Raw genomic sequence first — 23,183 nt, 5'->3', positions numbered from 1 at the left:
TCTTTGAATGGTTACCTTCCTCTTATTTGCTTTCTGTGATGTGTGGCTTTAGAAATCTTCTGAGTGTTTCATCTGTGCTTGCTTATGAGTAAAAAATAAAATAAAAAAACCAAAACTCTCTTATCTGAAATTTTTTGAAAACTTGAGATCCCATTCAACATCAAACAGTTGGAGAGTCGACACCCATGGTTCTCCTGTGAGGTTGAGCACTAAGTCTCTTTTCCACTTTCAACACATATGCCATAAAAAGGTACATGCTATTAGAAAATATGAATGAAACACTGTTCAACCCAGCTCTACAAATCACAGTGTATTTCCTTCACTGCGAATGTTCTTCAGTGCTCACTTAAGTTTACATTTTCCGTGGTAGAATTTGTCTTAAGGTCACAGGAATTACCATATCAGCTTAGTTCAAAGGTCCATCTCTCTAGTGTTGTGCCTCCAGCAGTGTCCAATAGGACAAGTGGAATCAAACCTGTCTAATTTTTGCTATTTAATGGGCACCTTCTACTGTCCACAGAGGCAGGAACTTCTGGAGCTGTTTCATGAGACAATGCTAATCTCTTCTCAATTAAATATTTAAAACAGTATCCTCAAGCACCCCTGTCTCTGGGATGATGATGAGGAGACCCTGGCACGCATGTACCAGGGAGCAGTCCATTCCTGATCCACACCCTCTCATTAAGCTAGTACCATCATACACCTAATTGTTAGACATTCCTGATGTCTATCTTGGTCATATCTGGTCCATGACCAAGCATTAGAAGGAGGAAGTAAGGCAGGGGACCTTGGTAATTCCGGAGCCTATTTCTATTCCCATCTTGATTCTGGGTAGAGATATTGCATTGAGGCTTTAAACAAATTCAAGAAGTGATCACTGACAAGAGTGCTTTGTTCAGTGTCTCTGCCGGTGCCTTGTTTTTACAGCCCTGGCCCTTTGGCTCTTCCTTTTTCCTCCTTTTTTCTTTTTCTGTTTCTCTCCTGTGATCATTTTGTTATGAAACATTTTAATTCTTTTTCCCTAATTGGGAAGAACAACAGAACAGTGGCCAAAGTCAGATGCCTGTAGTAGTGCCTTTCCAGGGTAGTCTCCCAGACTCCAAAAGCCCGTCCAGGAGTTACCAAATGAGACATGTTACCTTTTAGCATCGTAGTTGAATCATAATTAAAAAAAAAGAAAAACAAAGAATTAAACACAGTGGATTCCTCACCCTTGAATTTGTTCATTAATTTTTGAAAACTTTTAAACATTCATCATCTGTAAAAACTTATAGCGGGAGGTCCACTATTTGGACAGGAAAATTTGTCAAATGGTACTCCTCTTCCACTCTCTCCAGTTACCACCAGTGAACTGTGCAGTTTGACACTTTGTCGTGCATTCTCTATTTGATTTGAATAGATTGGCAGGTATTGTTTGTGGGGAAAACCCTCTCATTATCAGTCAAAGAAACTGGAACTTCAGCAAATGCACATGGGGCTCGCAGGGCACTCCATCTGAGAATCAGAAACTTGCCGAATAGTATGCAAAGTACTTCTTTGATTTCTTAAGAATTGTGGAAGCTCTATTAATTGAGACAAGTTTACGGCTTTCAAGCACTTCTGTCTAGCAAAACTTATATTGTTAAGAAATCAATGCAGTAGCTTATAAAAATACACTATCTTTTATTGATAAAGGATGACAATTTATAATTACTTTTTTTTTTTCTCCACAAATAGGAGATAATATGGTAACACAACATTTCTCTACTAAAATACATGCCCTAAGGTACAGTTTGCTGAAACTATATTCTTGGTCTCATACTAGCATGGTGATCAGTATTTTGTTGTTCTTCTTATGTCATGCATTATTCCTTTTGATTTCTTTTAATACGTAAAACAGTCTTGTATGCTGTGAAGAGACTGGGAAGTTTTACCTGAAGTTATTATCTGGGTGGGCTTTTTGTTCACAGTCACAAAATCCCCATAGAAACAAAGTTAGCTGATGATCCAGTTCTTAAAAAAATTAAAAAAAAAAAAAAAAAAAAAGAGTGGGGAGAGTAATGTCAAAACAACATATGATATAGAGGGGAAAAAAAATTAAAATATTGTAAAAAAGATTAGTCAGAACTATTTCCACAATAATTTTTAACTAAAGTATACCACTGTCCTCCATCCATTTCACCCTTCCTCTTCCATTCATAGTTAGAATCTTAAATATGCAGAGAATAGAAAACTGTTAGACAAGAAGTCAGCAAGAATGCCCAAAAATTTTCAGATATGAAGAGTGAGGCAATCATTGTATTTTCTGTTGGCTACAGAGAAGCTGATGAAATAAATAGAATATGTAACATGATGTCTCTTTCATCTGTAAAAATATCAGCTCAGAGGTTATGCTTCATTGGCTGCAAATGTAGCATGCATAATGAAGGAGAAGGCATAACATTCTTTTGATTCATTGTGCAAAATCTTATCATTCCCTCTTTGAAGTGACAGTTTATTAAATAAGGTGAATAATAGAAAATATTCAGACTAGATCCGAATCATAGTCTGACACTCACTGCCTGATTACAAAGTAAACATGACAGCTCTGCTCCTCCATTTTGTGTGATTAGGAAGTAAATGGGGTAAGATGTATGGAGCTCCCTGCAGAGTGCTCACTCAAATATTTTCCCTTTAAAAATATTAATTGAATCAGAAAAAATTCCTTGAAAAATTACCTTGGTGCAAGACACAAGGAATCTTCGCTTCCTTCTCATTAGACGCATGGAGTGTAAAGAATAAATATCTACAGTAGCTCACCAGTTTTTACAAATCCTTTGCAATGTCATAACATATATGCCACTCCATGGAGGTGGTAGTAAGCCATTTCATAACCTCTATAAATTGCAATGCATTTACCTAAATTTCAGTTAATTAAATGTGCCAAATACTGTAAAAAAGAATTGCTAGTTGAGATCACTTTTGAGACACAGCCGTTCTTGGACATAGCTGAAATTTCACTGGAGATTTATGTATCTAGATTAGTAGAAATGATAGCGTTTCATAATTTTTTCTTTAGAGTCTTTATCAGGATTCTCTTTAGTAGGGCATAGTCATGAACAGATCCAAAAGAAAACTGTGAACAATTGTAAAAATATCTTTGTATCACTATTCCTGTTCCTCCAAGGAAGGAGATCCAGAATTCCCAAATTTTTATAATAAAAATGCTGCTGTGAGGAAAAAAGGAAAAAAACCAACAACAACCCAAAAGACCTCCCACAATCCTCCCCAGAAGCACTAGCAGTTCTCATCCTTCTTCTTTGTATTAAGTCATCCACTTTCTTCGCCCTGGAAATATGCAATACAAATTCAAGGTCTCAGAGAGATATCAAAGGAAGTTTTGAAAAAAGGAATTGGATAATACAACATTTTAGTGTTTCTTGAATCAGAAATACTATATAGCAACCTCTGTATCCTTGCAAGTCACTGGCTTTTTCAAAGAATAAAGAAGAATTGAGGCTTAGATCGATAGAAAGGAAGAAAAAAATATGGCAACTTATATATTTATACTTGAAATATGGGAAAATTAAAGATCAGGAAAGCGAACAATTAAACTTTCTCTTTTTAGAAAATAGGATACAAAAAGGAGAAGTTAAATTCTGTACTTTTAATGTTTAAATGTTTAAATATGATAGATGAAGTTTTACTGTTCATTTTGTTGTTTTTTTTCTTTTTTGTTTCAAAATATTTCCATACATAAAACTTGAAAGGCAAGAAAGAAGAAAAAAAAAAAAGAGAAAAAAATATTAAAAAACCCCACAAACTTAAAAAAATAAACTGTGGACACTGTCATTTCATTGTATTTATTGAAAAAACAGGGGAAATAAAAAGGGAATTTTCAAGTTTGAAGAAAACAGCATTTTTGGGAAAAGGTAAACAAGACATGTTCCCTCATATGAAAACACATATTTCGTTTTCCAACCCTGTGAATTAGAAACAACGTCAACATATTTCATGCTGCAACCAGCTCTTCCCAGCAGGTGTTTAAATAATTGCAAATAACAAGAAATATGGTCCTTGAAAGTCAATATGAACAAAATTTGGCAGCTCTGTTCGTGAAACAGTTTGATTTTCTGTTTGTTTGTTTTCAGTATGCTTCGTACAGAATACTAAGTCAGCCCATTTTGTTTCTGAAGATTATTACAGGCAAATAATCTTTTCAGTGAAATATTTAAGGAACTGTGAATTCATGTGCGTGTTAAGCAAACACCATGAAATTATGGATTATGATGACAATGCTGCTGTAACAACAGGAGCAGATCACCTTTGGAGATCTGTGTAGGTGCCAGCAACTGCCCATATGGGGGTTATTCTGGAATCAGGACTGAATTGGTATTTTTCTTCAGCTGTTAAAGAATACTAGCCAGTGCTCAGTGCACTTGCACGTCATTTGGATGACTTTTTTCTTTTACCCAAGGCTAATTTGGAAGTTTCATGTAAAAATCACATTTAAACTCTTGTTTATTACAGTGCCTATTTAAGTTTTAAAATGTGTTCCTAATAATGTGAATATGGTCCAACAGAAAATAGATAAACTATAATACGACTAATCTGACCAGTCATTATCAATCTCCATAAGTATCACTTCTTGAATAATAAATGCACATGAATAATTATTACCAGTAATAGTGCCTAATGCAAACATCATTACTATTAGAATGTGTAAGCAAAAAAAAGTTACCTTATAAACAATTCAGAGACAAAATGTAAAAAAAAAAAAAAGACTGGACAACTAATACACTGAGAGGTAAAACTGAATGTATATCGTGGGCAGAACAAGATGCTAAATATGATAACATTCCTTTTAAAAAACTTAATTAACTCTAGTTTGTAGTGCTTCATACTCCATGCTTTGGACATTTCTGGCTGGTTCTACATAAGAGAAGAATTACAGTTTTCTGAGGAGAGTAACACTGCTCAAAAACTGAAAAAAATTACTTTTTATTGCAGATTTTGTTTAGTGTTTCATTATCTGAGAAAAATATCACTGTTCAATATCAACAAGCAGCAGTCAGGCCCAGTTGTCCTAAAGGCTTAGTCTGTTAGGTGCGGTTCTGATACATGATCATCAGGTTCTGCCTCTGAATACAACATAATGAAAATTCAGCTTTCTGTGCTTAAAACTACGTTTTCCTTCCCTGTATAAACCCCAAAACTTTCATAAACCCCAAAACTTTCATAAACTTTCAAAAACTTTCATAAACTTTCATAAACCCCAAAAAACTCTGCTACTATCATTCCATGCGGTCTTAGGGAAAAGTGTTTACTCCGGGCAGTCACTGAAGCATCTGAGCAACCTGAGAAAGGTATAATGAAATATTTGCAATGCTATTTTACCAGTTTTTCTGTCATGCTAACTTCAGCCAGAAATACTAGTTCAAGGCCTGGAGAGAAATGCAAAGTGTTGCATGACAGTTCACTGCCCTAAGGAGCTGTGTCCTGCAGGGATGAAGAAACTCTCTGTGCCCATGTATGTGTGAGGCAGATGAAGACTCATTTTCCAGGGTCTAGGTCTTCTTTTTTCAAAAAGTGAGGTTCAGTCATCACTGACCCTACGTTTATGACCTCATAAAGTTCACGGTCAGTGAATCTGGAACAGCTGATACAAGCCACATTTTAGTTCTGCCTTTTCATCTCTTCAGAAGCTTGGTCAGGGACAGTACTCTTTAATGCTGAGAGGTCTCCAATACCTGTTCACTTTTGTAATTCCTTTAAGTGATAAATTCAGTACATTTCTTTGAAATGCTGAAGAACAGACGCTTACTTGAGCATAAATTTGGTATCATGGGTGAAACACCTTCCTTATTTTAGTCTATGGAAGCCTCCCATTAATTTCAAAGGTTCTAGAATGCCTTTTGATTAACTCATTTGTGTTCATTTGAGGACCATGACTATTAAAAAGCACACAGAATAGTTTCAATGATATATTTCCTCTAAAGAGTTCTATTTCAAAATAGGTAACATGATAATTGGCTGGTGAAAAGTGTTCTTTTTATGCTGTATAAAAAGGACTCTATCCTTGTCTGCAAGCTTAATTAATGTATGGGACTTGGACTTCAAACAAAAACAGTGCTCACAAATAGCTTCTCATATTTAGCAAAATAATTTTTAAATTTAAGCAAGTAAAGAATAAATCAGTTTAGCTGACAGCTTGGTGCAGACTCATCTGGGGTGTAATAGATTTGCAGTGATGGTAGTATCTAAATGGGGATATCATACAGGCTCGCAAAAATAGATGCTAATTAAACAGATTTTTTTGTTTGTTTTTTAGTGCTGCCTTCTGTCTGGCCTGTTTTAGTATCTTTTATCTTTAGTGTAGTCAACACATACTGCAAAGATCTGATTAACATAAGAAGAAATTATGAGTACCGAAACAGGGTTACCCAGAGGATTTTTCCCTCCCTCCCCCATTTCAGGAAATCCTTTTTAATCAAAGAGTAATGCCCAATCTTCAGGATGGCTAATTAAAGCCAGGAAGATTGAACGGTGAATACATTAATGTTGCAAGTGTTTCCGTTATGTACTTAAGTAATATATGAGTAGGCCATTGAAAAGGATCCTAGGCTTTTATTAAAAGCTTTTTTATCCAGAGAGTAGGGTAGGCTGACAATGATATTTTATCAGAAAAGCAGCAGGTTTAATGCATCAGCTGATGGAATGGCTGAATTAGAAGACAGAGGGGTCTGGGCTGAATCCTGATCAAGGTCAGTCCTTTCATGTTTTTCCCTTTTCACAATGCACACATACACTCTCTCACACACAAACAAGTTAGCAATTGCTCTTGTAAATAGCGAAAGGATTTTTCAGGATTCATTTAGTCCTATTTTTTCCCCTTCTCTCTCCCTTTCAAAGCACTTTCAGACTGTTCTGAATTTTTCCACAAAAAGTAAAAGGCAAAAAAAAACAACCCTCCCAACCATCTGAACAGAAGGTATGCATTTACTCCAAATGCTTCTCCCTTATTTTTGTTCATCTATAATTTTGTGTAGTATTAAATTGCCTTGTTCAAGGAGTTGTGCTGACTTTGAGTTTCCTTCAATAATAAGGTCTTTTTATAGTTTCTGAATCTGCTGAAAAGAAAAAAAAAAAGAGAAGTGCATGTTTTCATGATCTTTAGTCTAGGGCACTGGGTTTTCTTTGATCCACAAGCTTTTCACAATGAAAAAGAGTACCAGAGATTTGAAAACACAGTGACAATCTCAGGCTATTTCAAATTGTCTACCACAGTCTATTAGGAAGATTATCAAAGTGAATCTCTCTTATTTCTGTGTGATTGCTCACAAATACATTTATACTTAAAGGAAATTACCCAGAATATATAACTACAAAAATGTTTTATTTATGGAATGGTGAAAATGTTTGAGTGTGAGATTGTAAGATGAACTCCCTGTTCACCTTAAAAATGGTACTGAAATAGCCGATACTGTTGCTGTAACTTTCCTCCTGATCGTTTCCCACATATTTTTGTTTGTGCATGAAAACAGACAAACACTGTGCAAATTAATAAAGTGTTTGTGATTTTTTTTTTCAATACTACTCAGGTGAAAGACTGTATACGTATGCAAATGGTATCATAACAGATGATCCTCAAAGTAAAGTACCGGTGCAAATGTTAACTCTGTCTTAAATTATTAGTGATTAGGGCTTTCTTTCCCAATCAGGCAATAAATTTTGTGAAACTCCTTCACGCTTAATCAGTATTGTCTAAAAGAAAGTTTTATAGATAAAAAATAAAAACAAAAATAGAAAGTATGATCATTTGTGATACCACAAGTGATATTTTAATTCCAAAAAAAGTGCTGATGAAGATTCCTTGGTAACATATTTATTTGTGCATTGAAATTTTCTACAATCTCAGAACTTTAACATGCAAAGAAACAGAAGAGATCAAAGAGTGTAAAAAGAAACCTATCTTCAAATACTCTGCTATATCACTCATTCAAGGTTATCAATAAACTACACGGCTATTATCACCCTTACAGGACCCATTTTTCATTATCCTACACTAACATCCTACCTTTACAAGAAATGAGGTATGTCAGATGTCACCATTTACAATGGAAATTATTGCTCTTGAAAATGTGCACCAAAATGAGAAGTGGTGTTTTTAACTTGCTATACCTGTTAGTCTCATGAAAATATCATCATCCAATAAGGTAACAGAAGAGCATATTGTAAAGGTTTCTACATACAGTTAAAGCCCTAAGAAAGTATCACCCTGGGATTTCACCACCTGCTTAATTCATATATCTCAATAGAAAATTATCCATATCAAAATTCTTCACTTTTCCTAATTGTCTCATCCCACCTCTTTTGATTGCCTGAACATTGTGTCATCTTTGCATCTTTGCATATGCCTACGTGGCACTGGGCTTACTGGCATCAAATGGGAGACACCCTTCTCAAAGCGGGAAGAGGGTCTTTGCCCAAGAGCCCTGATCAACAGGGCTTTAAATGAGATGGGAAGGGGGAAGGGGATAATAAGGCTTGTCTGTGACAAGTTGTGGCATAACACATCAGGGTTAGAGGGATGGGGCAGTAGTAAGGGTCTTCAACCTGTTGCCCCAAGGCATGCTGAGGATGCTGCACAACAGCCAAAGTCTTATGGAGACGAGCCAGGGGCTCCTGAGGTAGTCGGAGTCAACAGGGAAACACCCGTGAAACACCCCAAGGGGTGCCCATCTAAGAAGGCATCACAGCCAACAGCCCAGCTGAAGTGCCTCTACACAAATGCATGCAGCATGGGCAACAAACAGGAGGAGCTGGAAGCTACCATGCTGCTGGAAAGCTACAACATAGTGGCCATTACTGAAACCTGGTGGGATGAATTCTATGACTGGAACGTGGCTATCAATGGCTACAGGCTGTTCAGAAGGGACAGGTGAGGACGAAGGGGCAGAGGTGTTGCCCTCTATGTTAAGGAATGGATAGAGTGTGAAGAGATGTCCCTAAAGAACAGCCAAGAGGAAGTTGAAAGCTTATGGGTGGGAATTAGAGACCGAGACAACATGGGGAACCTTGTGGTTGGTGTCTACTACAGGCCGCTGGATCAAGGGGAGCCTACTGATGAAGAATTCCTACTCCAGCTACAGGAGGCATTGCGTGCAAAGGCTCTTGTCCTGATGGGGGATTTCAACCACCCCGACATCTGCTGGAGAAGTAACATGGTGAGCTGTAGACAATCTAGGATGTTCCCGGAGTGCCTCGATGATAACCTCCTACGACAGGAAAGGGACAGCCCTACCCGAGGGGATGCCATACTGGACCTGATAGTCACTAATGCGAGTGAGCTCATTGGGGATGTCAAGACTGGAGGCAGCCTGGGCTGCAGTGACCACACACTGGTGGAGTTCATGGTCCGAATGGATACGTGTCAGATGAGGAATGTCGTCAGGACCCTGAATTTTAGGAAAGCAAACTTCCATCTTCTCAAAGAGTTAGTCAATAGGACCCCCTGGGAAACAGTCCTCAGGGACAAGAAGGCAGAACAGAGATGGCAGATCTTCAAGGATGCTTTCCATAAAGCACAAGAACTCTTGATCCCCAGGTGTAAGAAATGAAGTAAGAAAGGGAGGAGACCAGCATGGCTGAGTTGGGACTTGCTGGTCAAACTAAAAGGCAAGGAGGAACTGCACAGGCAGTTCAAGCAGCATCAGGTATCCTGGGAAGAGTGTAGGGACGCTGCCTGGTTATGTAGGTATGAGGTCAGGAAGGCCAAGGCATGGCTGAAGCTGAACTTGGCAAGGGATGCTAAGAATAACAAGAAGGGCTTCTACAGGTACGTCAACCGGAAAAGGAAGGTTAATGAAAGCATACCATCTCTGATGACCAAACTGGCAAACTGATAACAACAGGCAAGGAGAAGGCTGATGTTCTCAACAACTCTTTTGTGTCAGTCTTCACTGCCAGCCTGTTTCCTCATGCCTCCCGAGTTGAAGGACCCCAAGATGGGGACCTGGGGGACAAAGTTCCTCCCACTGTAAGTGAAGACAGGGTTCGTGACCACCTGAGGAACCTGAACATACACAAGTCCATGGGACCTGATGAGATGCACCCCAGAATCATGAGGGAATTGGCTGATGTAGTTGCCAAGCCACTCTTCATGAAATTTGAAAAGTCATGGCAGTCAGGTGAAGTCCCTGGCAACTGGAAAAAGGGAAACATTGCACCCATTTTTAAAAAGGGTAGAAAGGAGGACCTTGGGAACTACCTCCCTGTCAGCCTCACCTCTGTGTCTGGGAAGATCATGGAACAGATCCTCCTAGAAGCTGTGCTAATGCACATGGAGGACAGGGAGGTGATTTGAGACAACCAGCATGGCTTTACTAAAGGCAAGTCCTGCCTGACCAACCTAGTGGCTTTCTACAATGGAGTGACTGCATCAGTGGACAAGAAGAGCAACGGATATCATCTATCTGGATTTCTGCAAGGCCTTTGGCACAGTCCCCCACAACATCCTTCTCTCTAAGTCTGGGAGATTTGGATTTGATGGGTGGACTTTTCAGTGGATAAGGAAATGGCTGGCTGGTTGCATCCAGAGGGTAGTGGTCAATGTCTCGATGTCCGGATGGAGAGGGGTGACAAGTGGTGTCCCTCAGGGATCTGTACTGGGACCGGTGGTGTTTAATATCTTCATCAATGACATAGACAGTGGGATCAAGTGCACTTTCAGAAAGTTTGCAGATGAGTGGTGCATGCCAGAGGGATGGGATGTTATCCAGAGGGATCTGGGCAAGCTAGAGAGGTGGGCCCATGCAAACCTCATGAAGTTCAACAAGGCCGAGTGCAAGGCCCTACACTTGTATCAGGAAAATCCTCATTATCAATACAGGCTGGGGGATGATGTGATAGAGAGCAGCCCTACAGAAAAGGACTTGGGTGTACTGGTGGATGAAAAGCTCGACCTGAGCCAACAACGTGTGCTTGCAGCCCAGAAGGCCAATTGCATAATGGGCTTCATCAAAAGAACCGTGGCCAGCAGATCCAGAGAGGTCATCCTCCCCTTCTACTCTGTTCTCATAAGACCCCACCTGGAGTACCGTATCCAGCTCTGGAGCCATTAGCACAAGAAGGACATGGACCTGTTTGAACAGGTCTGGAGGAGGGCCATGAAGATGATCAAAGGGTTGGAGCACCTCTCCTATGAAGAGAGGTTGAGAGAGTTGGGGTTGTTCAGCCTGGAGAAGAGAAGGCTCCGGGGAGGCCTTATAATGGCCTTCCAGTACTTGAAGGGGGCCTACAAGAAAGCTGGGGATAGACTGTTTGCAAGGGCATGTAGTGATAGGACAAGGGGCAATGTTTTTAAACTAGAGCAGGGTAGGTTTAGATTAGACATTAGGAAGAAGTTCTTTACAATGAGGGTTGTGAGACACCGAACAGGTCGCCCAGAGAAGTGGTGGAGGCCCCATCCCTGGAGACATTCAAGGCCAGGCTTGATGAGGCTCTGAGCAATCTGATCTAGTTGAAGAAGTCCCTGCTTAATGCAGGGGGGTTGGACTAGATGGCCTTTAAAGGTCCCTTCCAAACCCAACACATTCTATGATTCTATGATTCTAATTAATGTAGCTTTATTTTAATCGCAATTGGCATTTCAAGTCCATTGGTAAATGGAGTTGGGTTACAGAGCTTTGTAACTCATCTTCGGAACACAGTCACATAGCCCACCCTTTCAAGGTGGTTTCAGAACACGCCTGTCACTGCCAAAAGAAAATAAAATAAAAAAACAAGCTATATATATATGTTGGGTCTTGGTTTGGTTTGGTTTGGTTTGGTTTTTTTTGTGGATTTATGAAATGGGCAAGACATTTATTGTCATCTTTGGGAGAAAAGGTTTCATTTTCTCATACAAATGTGTGCAAGGCTCAGAAGTAAGGAATGTTTTCTTATGGCTCCATCAACAATTCAAAAATATACGCCTCCAAAGAACTACTTAGGGAAGAGTCTTCTTATTTGAAGTACAGTTGTTTAGCCAGTTCAAAGGCTAGTATAATTACATATAGCTGCTTAATTAATAGTGCCTAGGCACTGCCCTAGTGGCCCTCTTCTCACCCGATATTCTGTGCCTCTAATTATGTTTAAATCGGTATCACAAGACAAAGATGAGGAAAATACAGCAATAATCGAATTATGTGCTCATTTAAGTATCATCTCCAGCTGTGAGGTCTCAGTCCATAGCCATTAGCAAGGTGTTGAACTTCCTCTGTGCTGGGCCATCTCTCTAGAGGTGCAGATTATGAAGAATACCAGCTGTGCTGGGAGCTTGGCCCAGGTCCTCCATGCTTTGGCTCAGGAGCTGCGCCTGAGCTCAGGCATGGCCTGGGCTATGCTGTTGGGACACCTGGCCTTGCCAGTCCTGACCTCACCTGGCTTGGTGCCCTTAGCTGGAACCTCTCACTCTCAGATTCACAGAAGGACTGCTGGCTGGCTCTGGCCACTGTAGAGGACCTTGCCTGCTTGGCACATCAAGCCACCCTGCCTCCCCTTCCCTGCACCACACTGGGGTCTCCCTCAGCCCCGCTGCCCCTGTGGAGCAGCCCTGCCTGCTGCTTCGTGCCACGTCCTTGCTAAACTGGCCACTTAAATTAGGAACACCAAGCTCTTTTTGCTGTTGAGTGGATTAAAATATATGAAACATGGTAACAACAATCACTCCAGCAAGGAAGAGACCTGTGGTGGTGTGGAAACAAGACAGCCCCTAAAAAGGAGGAAGTAGGAAGGACCTGAGGCAGGGCACTCTGTATTTCCACATTAAAAAAAAAAAAAAAAAAGAAACATGGGAAAACTGGAAATAAAGTGCAAATGAGTGGGATCTGTTCATCAGAGTGGGCCACAAGGATAAAAGGTGGGGGGAAAAAAATCCAGTCACCAACAAAAATACAGATTGTGCAATCAAGCATCCTACAGGCTTTTCACCAACAGCCTCATATACACTCTACAATCTTAGGAAATCACTGTATCACTGTTTTATATTACCATGTTCCCACTATCACTTAATTTTAAGTTTTCCTCATTCCCTACTTCTTTTCCCCAGTGTACATGTAATTTCCACGTATTTTTCTAAGTACTAGATGGACAAGAGGCAAAATGTATTACAGACGATTTGGAGCTACATACATGCTGTTTGCCTGATTAATAAGCAAGCTGAATGGCCAGCTGGCAGACCAAACAATCTCTTGAATTCATATTGAGGTCTTTTAACCTCCTGAGGATAATAATATGTATTTCTCACTCTTAAGCAACCACCACTCTTCTTCACAGCTATAGAATATTGCTATTTTTTTAGATTGTACCTGGTTGTGTCATGGTTTTGGCCAGATTGGCCAATCAGAATGACAGATGGCCCTCCCCCTGTCTCTCCTCAGAGTGGAGAGGAAGAGATAAGGAGATTTACAAGTCTAGAAAAAAGAACTAAACTACTTTAATGAAAATAATAACAAATAAGGAAATAACAATAAAAGAAAATTTAAAAAAAGTATACAAGATATACAAAACCGTATCCAGCTCCCAGGATGATGATCGCATCACCAGCAGACACAGGGAGAGTCCCAGACTGGAGTCAGCGACAGACAGGAGCTGAATTCCAGAACTAGAGTCAAGAATGCTTGGATCAGGATCAAAGGCAGACAAACAGACAGGGTCCTCCCCAGACATCGGCCATTGAAGAAAAAATGAGCCAGAGCCTCCACTGCCCCTTTGATCCCTCAGCTTTTACACTGAGCGTGATGCAGATGGGATGGAATACCCTGTTGGTCAGTTTTGGGTTACCTGTCCTGTCCGCTCCTCCCTGCGGGTGGGACCCCTCTAAGCTTCCCAACTTCCGACCCTCTGATGGGGCAACAAGCTAAGTCAGCTGACCTTGGTCGTTACAGCATAAGTGTAAGCAAGAGCCTCTGTGCACACCGTTCCTTGGTATAATCAGGTCTTGTCACTCTGAGAGTGAACAGTGTCTGAACAATATGCTGTTAATTTCAGACTTTAGTCAGTCAGAAGAGGACCAGCTAAAAAGTAAAATTACAAATCAGAAAATTGGTTCTGTTTTACCTCAAACCAGGACAGGTTGAAATTGTCCAAGATTCAAAATTATTATGCTGAAGAACTAATAATCAGATAGCATGACAAAATTAGCCTTATTTTTTTAAGAAATCTGGTTTAAAACTAAAAAATGTGCGTGAGACATTTTTCCACAACTGATTTACATGTGTACTAAGAGGAGGCTACAGAGAAATATTCAAATAAAAGAAACTTCAAATAGAAGAAACAGAAAAAATCCCAGATATTAAGACGTAATGAGGAAAAATTTGTGACCTACATGCAGATTTGGAAATAAAGTATATTCCAGTGAAACTTTTGACTTTTCAGGTACTGTAGCTGGACCCTGAGAAATGCCAAATCAAAGAATGAGAAAGAAGCCAGCTGATTTATAGGCTAGCTAACAGTCTCTTTGAGCTATTGTGGCATTGTACCAGTCAGAGATCTAAGATGAGGCATTTGAAAGAGTGAAAGGAATTGCAAGCAAAGCACTATATCTAAAGTCTCTCAACCTTAGGAGCAGCTCAAGCTACAGCAGTGCCTCAGGAGAACGGCCAGTACAGGTGAAAGACAGAAAACTGTATTTATATTACAAATCATGGCAGCCCAGAAAGAGGGGTGTTTTCACCCCGAAAATGTGTTGCTGGCTGTGCTACTTGCAATGCAATCCCATCAGCCCTTCAGAGACAAGGGGTTTGGGAAGCCCGGTTCAAGTCATTCAAAAGAAACATAGAGAAATCTTTCCTCAATACTTGCTTAAGTGATCAAGTATGCTCTGTTGGGAAAAATATACCTCTCCCAAGGAATGATATCAGCATGCCGAGTGACAGGCATGTAGGAAAGACAGCCTTTGCTTATGACACCAGGCGATCTTCATTCCAGTTTCAAGAACAGGGCACATAAGGAATGAGGAGGAGTCTGCACAAAGCCAGTAATTCATTGTAACAAGAGATGTAAAGAGGGGCAGATATTTCATGTTAGTGGCTCCTATTATAAAATAAGTGCACAAAAAAAATCTAACTATCTAACTACCCTCTTGAACACAGTGGTCACAGGAGAGAAATGCAAAATCACACAAGTATGGTTGGGACAAGGCACACCCTGCCCAAAGACATTAAGAAAACAAATAATAGAGAGATGGTTATGGGGTTACGTAGGATGTGAAAAGTTCTATTCATCTGGCAGTACACAATCTTCTGTTACTGTCCAGAACTACTCAAACATATTGAAAAATGGCAATGCTTTTCTTTTTGTAGTAATGAAGCCACACTGAGTCTACCTTGTCCAAAATATATAGTAACTTGGGCACTAATAACGCTGCAACCAGTAAAAGAAAGTTCCTTCAAGAACCCGTGTAAAAAAATGAATTGCCAATTGACTTTATGGATGTAGGCATTTAACTTAAAGAAACATACTGAACAATTTAACATCATGCACTGGTAATGTCATGCTTTCATTGGAAATCCAAGAGTGTCTGTCACAGAAACATTGTCGTCTTAGTGAAGACTCAGAAAAAAGTACTACTAAGAGTGGGAAAAGACTCAGCAACAGTCAGTAGAGAACAGAAGCTGAACAACTCAACCTGACATTTTCCAAAGACTTTGAAACTAGAGACTGTGTTTATATTGCAATACTAGCTATGAAGCTGTTGTAACTATGTAGACATGGAGTAGCATGTTACTTTTGTATGGTGAAACTAAAGTGGGCAGGATAAGTATTATACTGGGCACAAATAAATACACTCCACTTTGACACTGTGTCTTTTGTGCAGGGTGGTGTATCCTGCCACTTGTTTTCTCGGCCTAGTGCAGAATCAACATGCAGGTGGGGTGAACGGGCAGAGCTGCCACAGAGGCGGTACAGCTGTCTTGATTTACTCCAGCTGAAGAATTTTGTTCTCTTGGTTTCCTCTGGTGAACTTAGCAGACCTTCAGAAGAACATCTAGTCTGGGGGGCTGCCAGGTTTTTCTACAGCCACATGGATTGAAAAAGACTCATCTCAATGTTAAACATTCCATTGCTCTTTTTACTTTTTTCGGCCTTGGTACAGAAGAAGGTTGTTTTTGTTTTGCCTTTTTGTTTCAGAAGGATTCTTATTATGCCATTTTCTTTAGAAGAGCAGTTCATGCTCATTGGTATGTTCTGAGGATTTTGTGCCACTTCACTGGTGAGAAGCAGACACATACATGGATGAAAGAAGTAGTTACTGTGGGACTACAATCATTGTGTGCAAATGAGCAGCAGAAAACAGGTAAAGTGAATTTAATGCTAAGTTAGTTCTTATCACATATTGTTTCTTTTCATTGCTATCCGCCCTGTGAAAATCACTAACCATGTCCTCATGCTATTTGTTTGCTCAGTTTTTGAACCAGTAGCTTATACCAGACACAAAATAGTTTATTTTATTTCCAGTCTCCACAGCTGTATCTGTTAATTTTGATGTCATATGCTTTTTCTCATGCTCTTCATAGATTCGGAGTCTCATGTCTTTTGCAGATACTCTGTAAATGTACATTTAGACAATGATTTATCTGTCTGTGATTAACATGATTCTATTTCTTTGCAAAACTTACACCTCTTTCTTGTGATATGTCCCTCACTATATACTTCTCCAGTTTATGTATTTGTTCCAATTAACCCATGCTTTTTTTATTGATGGTGATTGCTATTTAGCGGCACTTTTACTATGAAGGTAGTGATTTATTGATATGGGACATGCTGATTCATAATGGTGCCCTAATCTCTGTCTGTTAACAAGAGTGACAAATGTATTATTAGCTGCACAATTGCTTTCTTACAAGAAGTAACAGTAAAGAAAAAATTGAGGTTCAAAGACTCTAATCAAGTGTTATTATTCTAAGCAATTTTGAGCCAAAGAGTAATTTTCTTGATTTTCCTGGAAGAGCTTTTCTTTTTCAGATATTTAAATAATTTGTTGCCATTATTCCCATAATTAAATTATTATGAGGTAAATAATAAATTATTTAAAGGCTAATTGTTTTCTTAACTTGCAAGAAACATGTATCAGAGAACCCCAGAGTAGCATTTATCTTTCAAATTCTTTTTTTTTTTTTTTCTTTCATAAAAGAAGAATAACAAAGGTAGGTGTAAGGTAGTGTGTGCATCTGATGGAGAAAGCCATGTAGAAGAACTGAAAATTCTTACAATGAATCCTGTCTTAGCTCTTATCTGTGCTTTGGCATAGGAAAATTAGACACTATGCCAGAATTTGCAAGCTGCAGGCTCATTACCTCATTCTAAAATGGTCGATTGCTGTCTTTCTATGTCCCAGTTTCACTGAGAGAAATGACTCTAAAGATGTCTAGGAGACACAATGTGCCTATTAGATGCTAATTGTGTAACTGCCAATGTACCTGACTCCTACTGATTCTTTACTCATCAGTGGACTGCCATCAGGTTATTCACTGCTAACTTGGTATTTACAGTTGTATATAAATGTTGTAGTCCAAAAAGAGATTTTCATTTTGCTATAAATCCTTCTAAGACTATTTTGTTATTGCTGTGAAAAACTTTTTTATGGTTCTTTCAGTCTTTAGTCAGATCAGTATGGGGTTTTATATCTTTGTCCTTCTGTTCCAGCTTCTTTACAGAGCAACAGTGCAGCTCAGAAATACTGTCCAGGGCAATATAACTAACGAAATTTCAGTGACCTTTTTATCTCCTCTCTCTTCTCATCTTTTAAAATTTTTTCATTGGTTGTCGGTGTGCTTTTTCAATGATTTATGCAAGACGATACATAAGACATGTTAGAAGGCAAAAAAAATCCTGAACTTCAGGCCATTTTTGACAATTTATCATATTAAGGCATGAATTTTCTTTTAGTACCTTTTATACTGACCAGTCAAATAAATGGTTCCACTTGTATAGTATGGAGGAGGAAGAGCAGGAGGAAATAATTGCTTTTGCCATAAATCTACTCAAGAACTACACAAAATAATTTCTGAAGTCACTTAGTTATAAAAATATACTGTAAACAAACATTTTTGAAAGTTCTTGTGTTTTGTGTTTTGTTTTTCACAAATTGTGTCTTATTGCTGTAACAAGCTTACTGTAGTTATGATTATACACATAGCTGATTTACTAACACATAAGCTTGTATTTCAGAAAGAGGTTTTTACTTTATTCTCTTTTCTGTCATTTGTTGTTTAGCTTTATCTCATTTTTATTCAGTTAGTCACCTGCAAAGGATGTGCAATAAAGTGGAGCAATTTGATAAGCAATCTTCTCCTATAAAGAAGCAAAAGAAAACCAAAATGCAAACATGTTAAAAATTTCATTTAGAGGGAGACAAATACAAGGTTTGTTAAGATCCTGTATTGAGGCATAAGAATCCTCTTTATGGTTGGATGCAGTCAGTCCCAGAGTACATCAGAGCAAGCCAGCAGAGAATATGCTCCTCTATCATAGGGTGTTCACGGAGGTAGAAGCAATGGTTTGACACCCACATGAAAAAAGAAACATTATCTTAAAAAAAAAAAAACAAAACCAACCTACAACTATTTGATAATAGTATGAAAAAATCCCTGTTTCAGCAAAATTATTTGAGTTGCACCAAATAAAAGTAAATAAATGTAAGCATGTTATAGACACAAGAACAATGGTTACTAGGTGGTTACAAGTATGACAACAGAATGCTTTAAAATGTTGTTAAAGAAACAATCTGTAACTCTTTTTTTTTGAAATATCCATGAATTAATAGTATTATATAAGTCAAAAGCCTGAGTCTCTGCCCTTCCAGACAGCAGAAATATCATTGGAATTAATCTTCTGTTGGGTCACTGGTGCAAAAAACAGGCTGAATTTAGGTTCAGGAAACACGTTTTTTTCTCTGTACCGATGCCATCCAATGCCTACATGACTGTGAACGTATGTAAAAGGGCCATGAGTATGGACAAAACCTGCATCTACTAAAACAGTGCAGATACAGACAGGTAGCCTCTTTTTTCATGTGAGCCCAAGGACACAGCGTGTGCCTCTGCGTGGCAGAGTGATTCCCGAAGCTTCCCTTGAGGTAAGAGAATTGGTGCTGACACTGGTGCAGGGGGCTGCAGCTTGCTGGGAAAGCCGGCACTGTCTTCCTGGAGCACAAGGGTGAATTAATATGCTTGTTTGCTAGCCTGATAAAGTTGTCTGACAATTACTTCTGTTTTAAACCTGTGCCGAATCTCAGTGAAAAGCCTATACCAAGACAAGGTGGGATGAGCACTCTAAAGTCAGAGGTCAAAGGGAACAGGCAGCCTGTATCTTTTGCCATTAAAGTGTCCTTTTGCAGCGTTATGAGTCGGGAAACAGAGAGAAGTGTGCTGTAAGCTAGGAGATATGTTTTCTTTCTGTTTCTTACTGCTGAATGTCAACATCTTGCTGTGTTTTGGGGGGAGTAATCACATGCAGAATTCCACTGCAACTTGGCAAAAGGCTGTCAAAAATGGGTTGATTGAATGATTGGTGTCTCTGGGAGAAAGTGACCCCTGACTCACAGGTTATATTGAATTCTATGCTCAGCAGGAGCATGGTGTGCAAAATAATCTCATATCTTAATCATATCTTATCTTAATTTTTCCACTTAAATTAATCAATTTTAGGTACTTAAGATATAAGACTTTGAGTGACCATGCATAGTAATTTCCTGTTCTTTATTGTTATGAATCTGACTTTTTTAAAATATTTTACACTGTGAAAGTACGTATATTTTCACTTACAGCTAAAATCTACATATTTCAAATACCAAGTTCTGATAACAAGTGAATGTGATTAAGGAAAACGTTGTCTTATGAAAACAAACATCCACTAAATATTTCAGGCTGACCTGAAGTATATGACTCTCTTACTCTCAATAGCAGATTTCCCCTTGCTATGTGCCGGGGTGTATTCGTAGCAAACTGAGTATTCAGGAAATACTGAACTGCTGGTGTAGTTTTTGTTTTCTCTAGGCGGGTTTGTATCAAGCAAAACACTGCATTTTTCCATACATCTTCTGTATTTCCCTGTAAAAGGAGCAAGCTATTCCTTTTAAAATATAGTTTTCTCTGAAAAGAAGTCCCTGGATAACTCACATAAATTTGGATTCTACAAGGGGAATGAAAAACAGAAGAGATGAAGGGCATGGAGACATTGCCAGGTAAACTTCTTTGCACTACTCACACGTATGGAACTATTACTGTTGCTGAATTGTAAAGCTGATTTACGGGTGATTTATAGATTACACTAAATTGAAGTGCAGTGCTTTTTCACAAACTGTTTTATGTTATACCTTTATCATCTCACATCATCACCGGTACAGGATGAATGTAAATAAAATAGAACGCTACGATACCTTTGTAACACACAATCAAAACATTCTGGAAGACCACAGAAAGCAACCCAGGTCTTTTAAAAAGAATGTACAAACTACAACAACTGATTAGAGCTCTGCTCCTTATCTCACATTCTCTTCTGTCATCTGACTTCTGAGTGACTGTATGAGCTTCTTGTAGATGAAGCCTTGATATATGTCACCATTAAACAGCAGGATATAAATGTGAATGATTATGTGCTGCTGCTGCATTAGAATTTCTCACAATACTCACTTGTTAGCCACGATTGGTATCTTCCCCATTGACTGTAGTTTTTAGCATTACTTCAAATACATCTGTCATGTCTTCCTCTATGCAGGCAAATTGAACAAATGGAGTACTGTGCTTCCACAAACTGATTAGGTAGGTGCCTCAGTAAGAAAAGTCTGCATAGACAGAGTTGGACAGCTGAATGACACATGCACAGCTGGGACACGTTGAGTAGAGTGCGTGGAATAAAGAGTACTGCCAATTTATAGCTGCTGAGGCCTGAGTTTGTTTTCTTTGGCAATTATTATATTTCTTTCTAGATTTTTCCATCCTTCACAGAATGACTAATGCTGTCACAGATTTGCTGTCACTCTAGTTTCTTTCAATATTCTAATTTCCATTTGGGAAAATAAGGCAAATCTTTTGTTTGAAGCACAGTTCTGTATAGCAGAGGATATGCCTGTCTCCAGCAATTTTTTCAACACAATGGTGTTGGTGTTCTTTAATGCATTTCACCTTCCTCTGTCTCTTCTAGTGTTTTCTTGCCATGTTGTGGAATTTAGTAGATAAAGGGTAGTAAATCATTGCTTTGTTTTAAATATTTCCTCAGTACAGGCACTCCAGAGCACTCTGAGCAGTACTGCTCTCCACAATCCCCCACCAAATCTAACTGCATGGGAAAGAATAGAAGTTAATTAAAAGTGCAACTAATTAAATATGATTTAGTTTAATTTTCAACACTGTAAAAGACACTGTATTTTGAATCCCTAATGTAAAGCAGTTCTGCAACCAAGAAGCACTGACTTTAGTACCTCAGGTTAAAAGGCCCAGATATTTTTGTTTTACTTGTACAAAACTTGCACTGAAATTTACAAAATAAAGCAAGCAGCATGAGCTTCAGACTCCATTCGTAAGCCATTGTGAAATGTAGAAGCTGAATTTACAAATTACCCAAAAGCCACTGCAAATTAAGGTAAATGGTTACAGTAAGACTCTGTCCTGTGAAACAAAATGTTAATCAACCAACTGACTAAAAACGGCAAAGTATAATGAAACACATCTAGTCTAAATAACATATCTAACTACTGATTTTTAAAAAACTGAAGATAATTTGTGTAATCACAGAAAGTTATGGTAAATGATTGTATTATCTTACCTGGAGGTCACAACTGTTAATAATGTACATTTCTAGATAACATATTTACATTAATATAAATTTATCTTAGGTATCCTTGTATACACCACCTCATTTGAAAGGGCACCTGGAACAAAATGGCATGACTCCAAACAATCACAATCATGCCAGATTTGCCCTAGATGTCATTAAATATTGGTGAAATAATAAATGATCTTTTGCCTAATATTAACTAGATGTTATATCATGCCAATGCATTTTCTTTGTAGCTGATGAAACAGAAAGCTGCCAGTCTTGCATCCACTATAAATTCACAGGTATTTTTACAGTGTACAGAAACTACAACAAAGATCAGTGTCCTTTTGCATTAGGCTTCTGCAGGAAATAGAAGCAAACCCAATCCCAGAAACAGGATATTCTCTGAAGATGAAAAAAAATACACAAAGAATGTTGCTCTGACCTTAATTAACGTAAGCATTTTATTTTTAATTTTATTTTCTTTCATTTTATTTAAAAAAAAAAAAGTCTTGAGGAAACATTACATATTGGCTGCTTGTTTAATCAAATGTTGTCAAAAGATCATTTACTACAGGATTGCCTGGAGTAAATCTGGGGATAAAGAGAACCACAAGATCTGTCTAAAAAGAAAATCCATCTCCTTACTTTACTGGGCAAAAAACTGTGTGGGTTACATTTTACATTTTTCTGCCCAAGTAGTTTCACAGATTTCTCTTTCAGCAGTCTTCCAGGTCTCTTTCTTTCGGGTACTACTGTGTGCATCTACTGGGTGCAAACTGAGCCCTGCATTTATTTAGGTGTGATGGATAATAATGTTTTTGCTGCTAGACTTCATCATCTGCTTGTAGCACTGGAATAATTTGCAAGACAAATTCGACTTTCCATCTTGATGCTTGATGGGGAAGATGATGCATTCTCTTCCAGCTGTGGTCCAGAGCAAACCTGAGGTCTGCAGAGTTGTGAGACCTGGCTCTTCACCACCATCACAGCAGCGCTTCCTTCACTACGCCCAGAACTTTCTGGTAAGGAAGCTTCATTGTAATTTAGGATATACAGTGTCCATAAGGTATAGATTTGGGGAAGAATCCAGATTACTTCCATGTCTTCTTCCTGCTTATACTAAGTTATTTTTGCTCGTGGTTTTACATACATACAGTCAAGTTTCTCGGGCAATACACAATCAAATACATACTACCTAAGCCATTGGAAAAACATAGCCATCCCTGTTAAGAACATGGTTTCTCAGCTGTCATAAAAATTGTTTCTCCTGTCTACATACAGGCATAAGTGAAAATATATTCATGAAATCCCATGCATAAAGCAGTCGCACCAAGTTCTGGAAAATTTTGTTCCACTTGTGTCAAGAGAAGAGGCCTCATGGAAGGCTCTTTGAAACTACATGGTTTCATCAGTTTCTGTGG

Source organism: Larus michahellis, chromosome Z (genome assembly GCF_964199755.1).
Source record: "Larus michahellis chromosome Z, bLarMic1.1, whole genome shotgun sequence".
NCBI classification, from domain to species: Eukaryota; Metazoa; Chordata; class Aves; order Charadriiformes; family Laridae; genus Larus; species Larus michahellis.
This window is presented reverse-complemented; position numbering follows the sequence as displayed.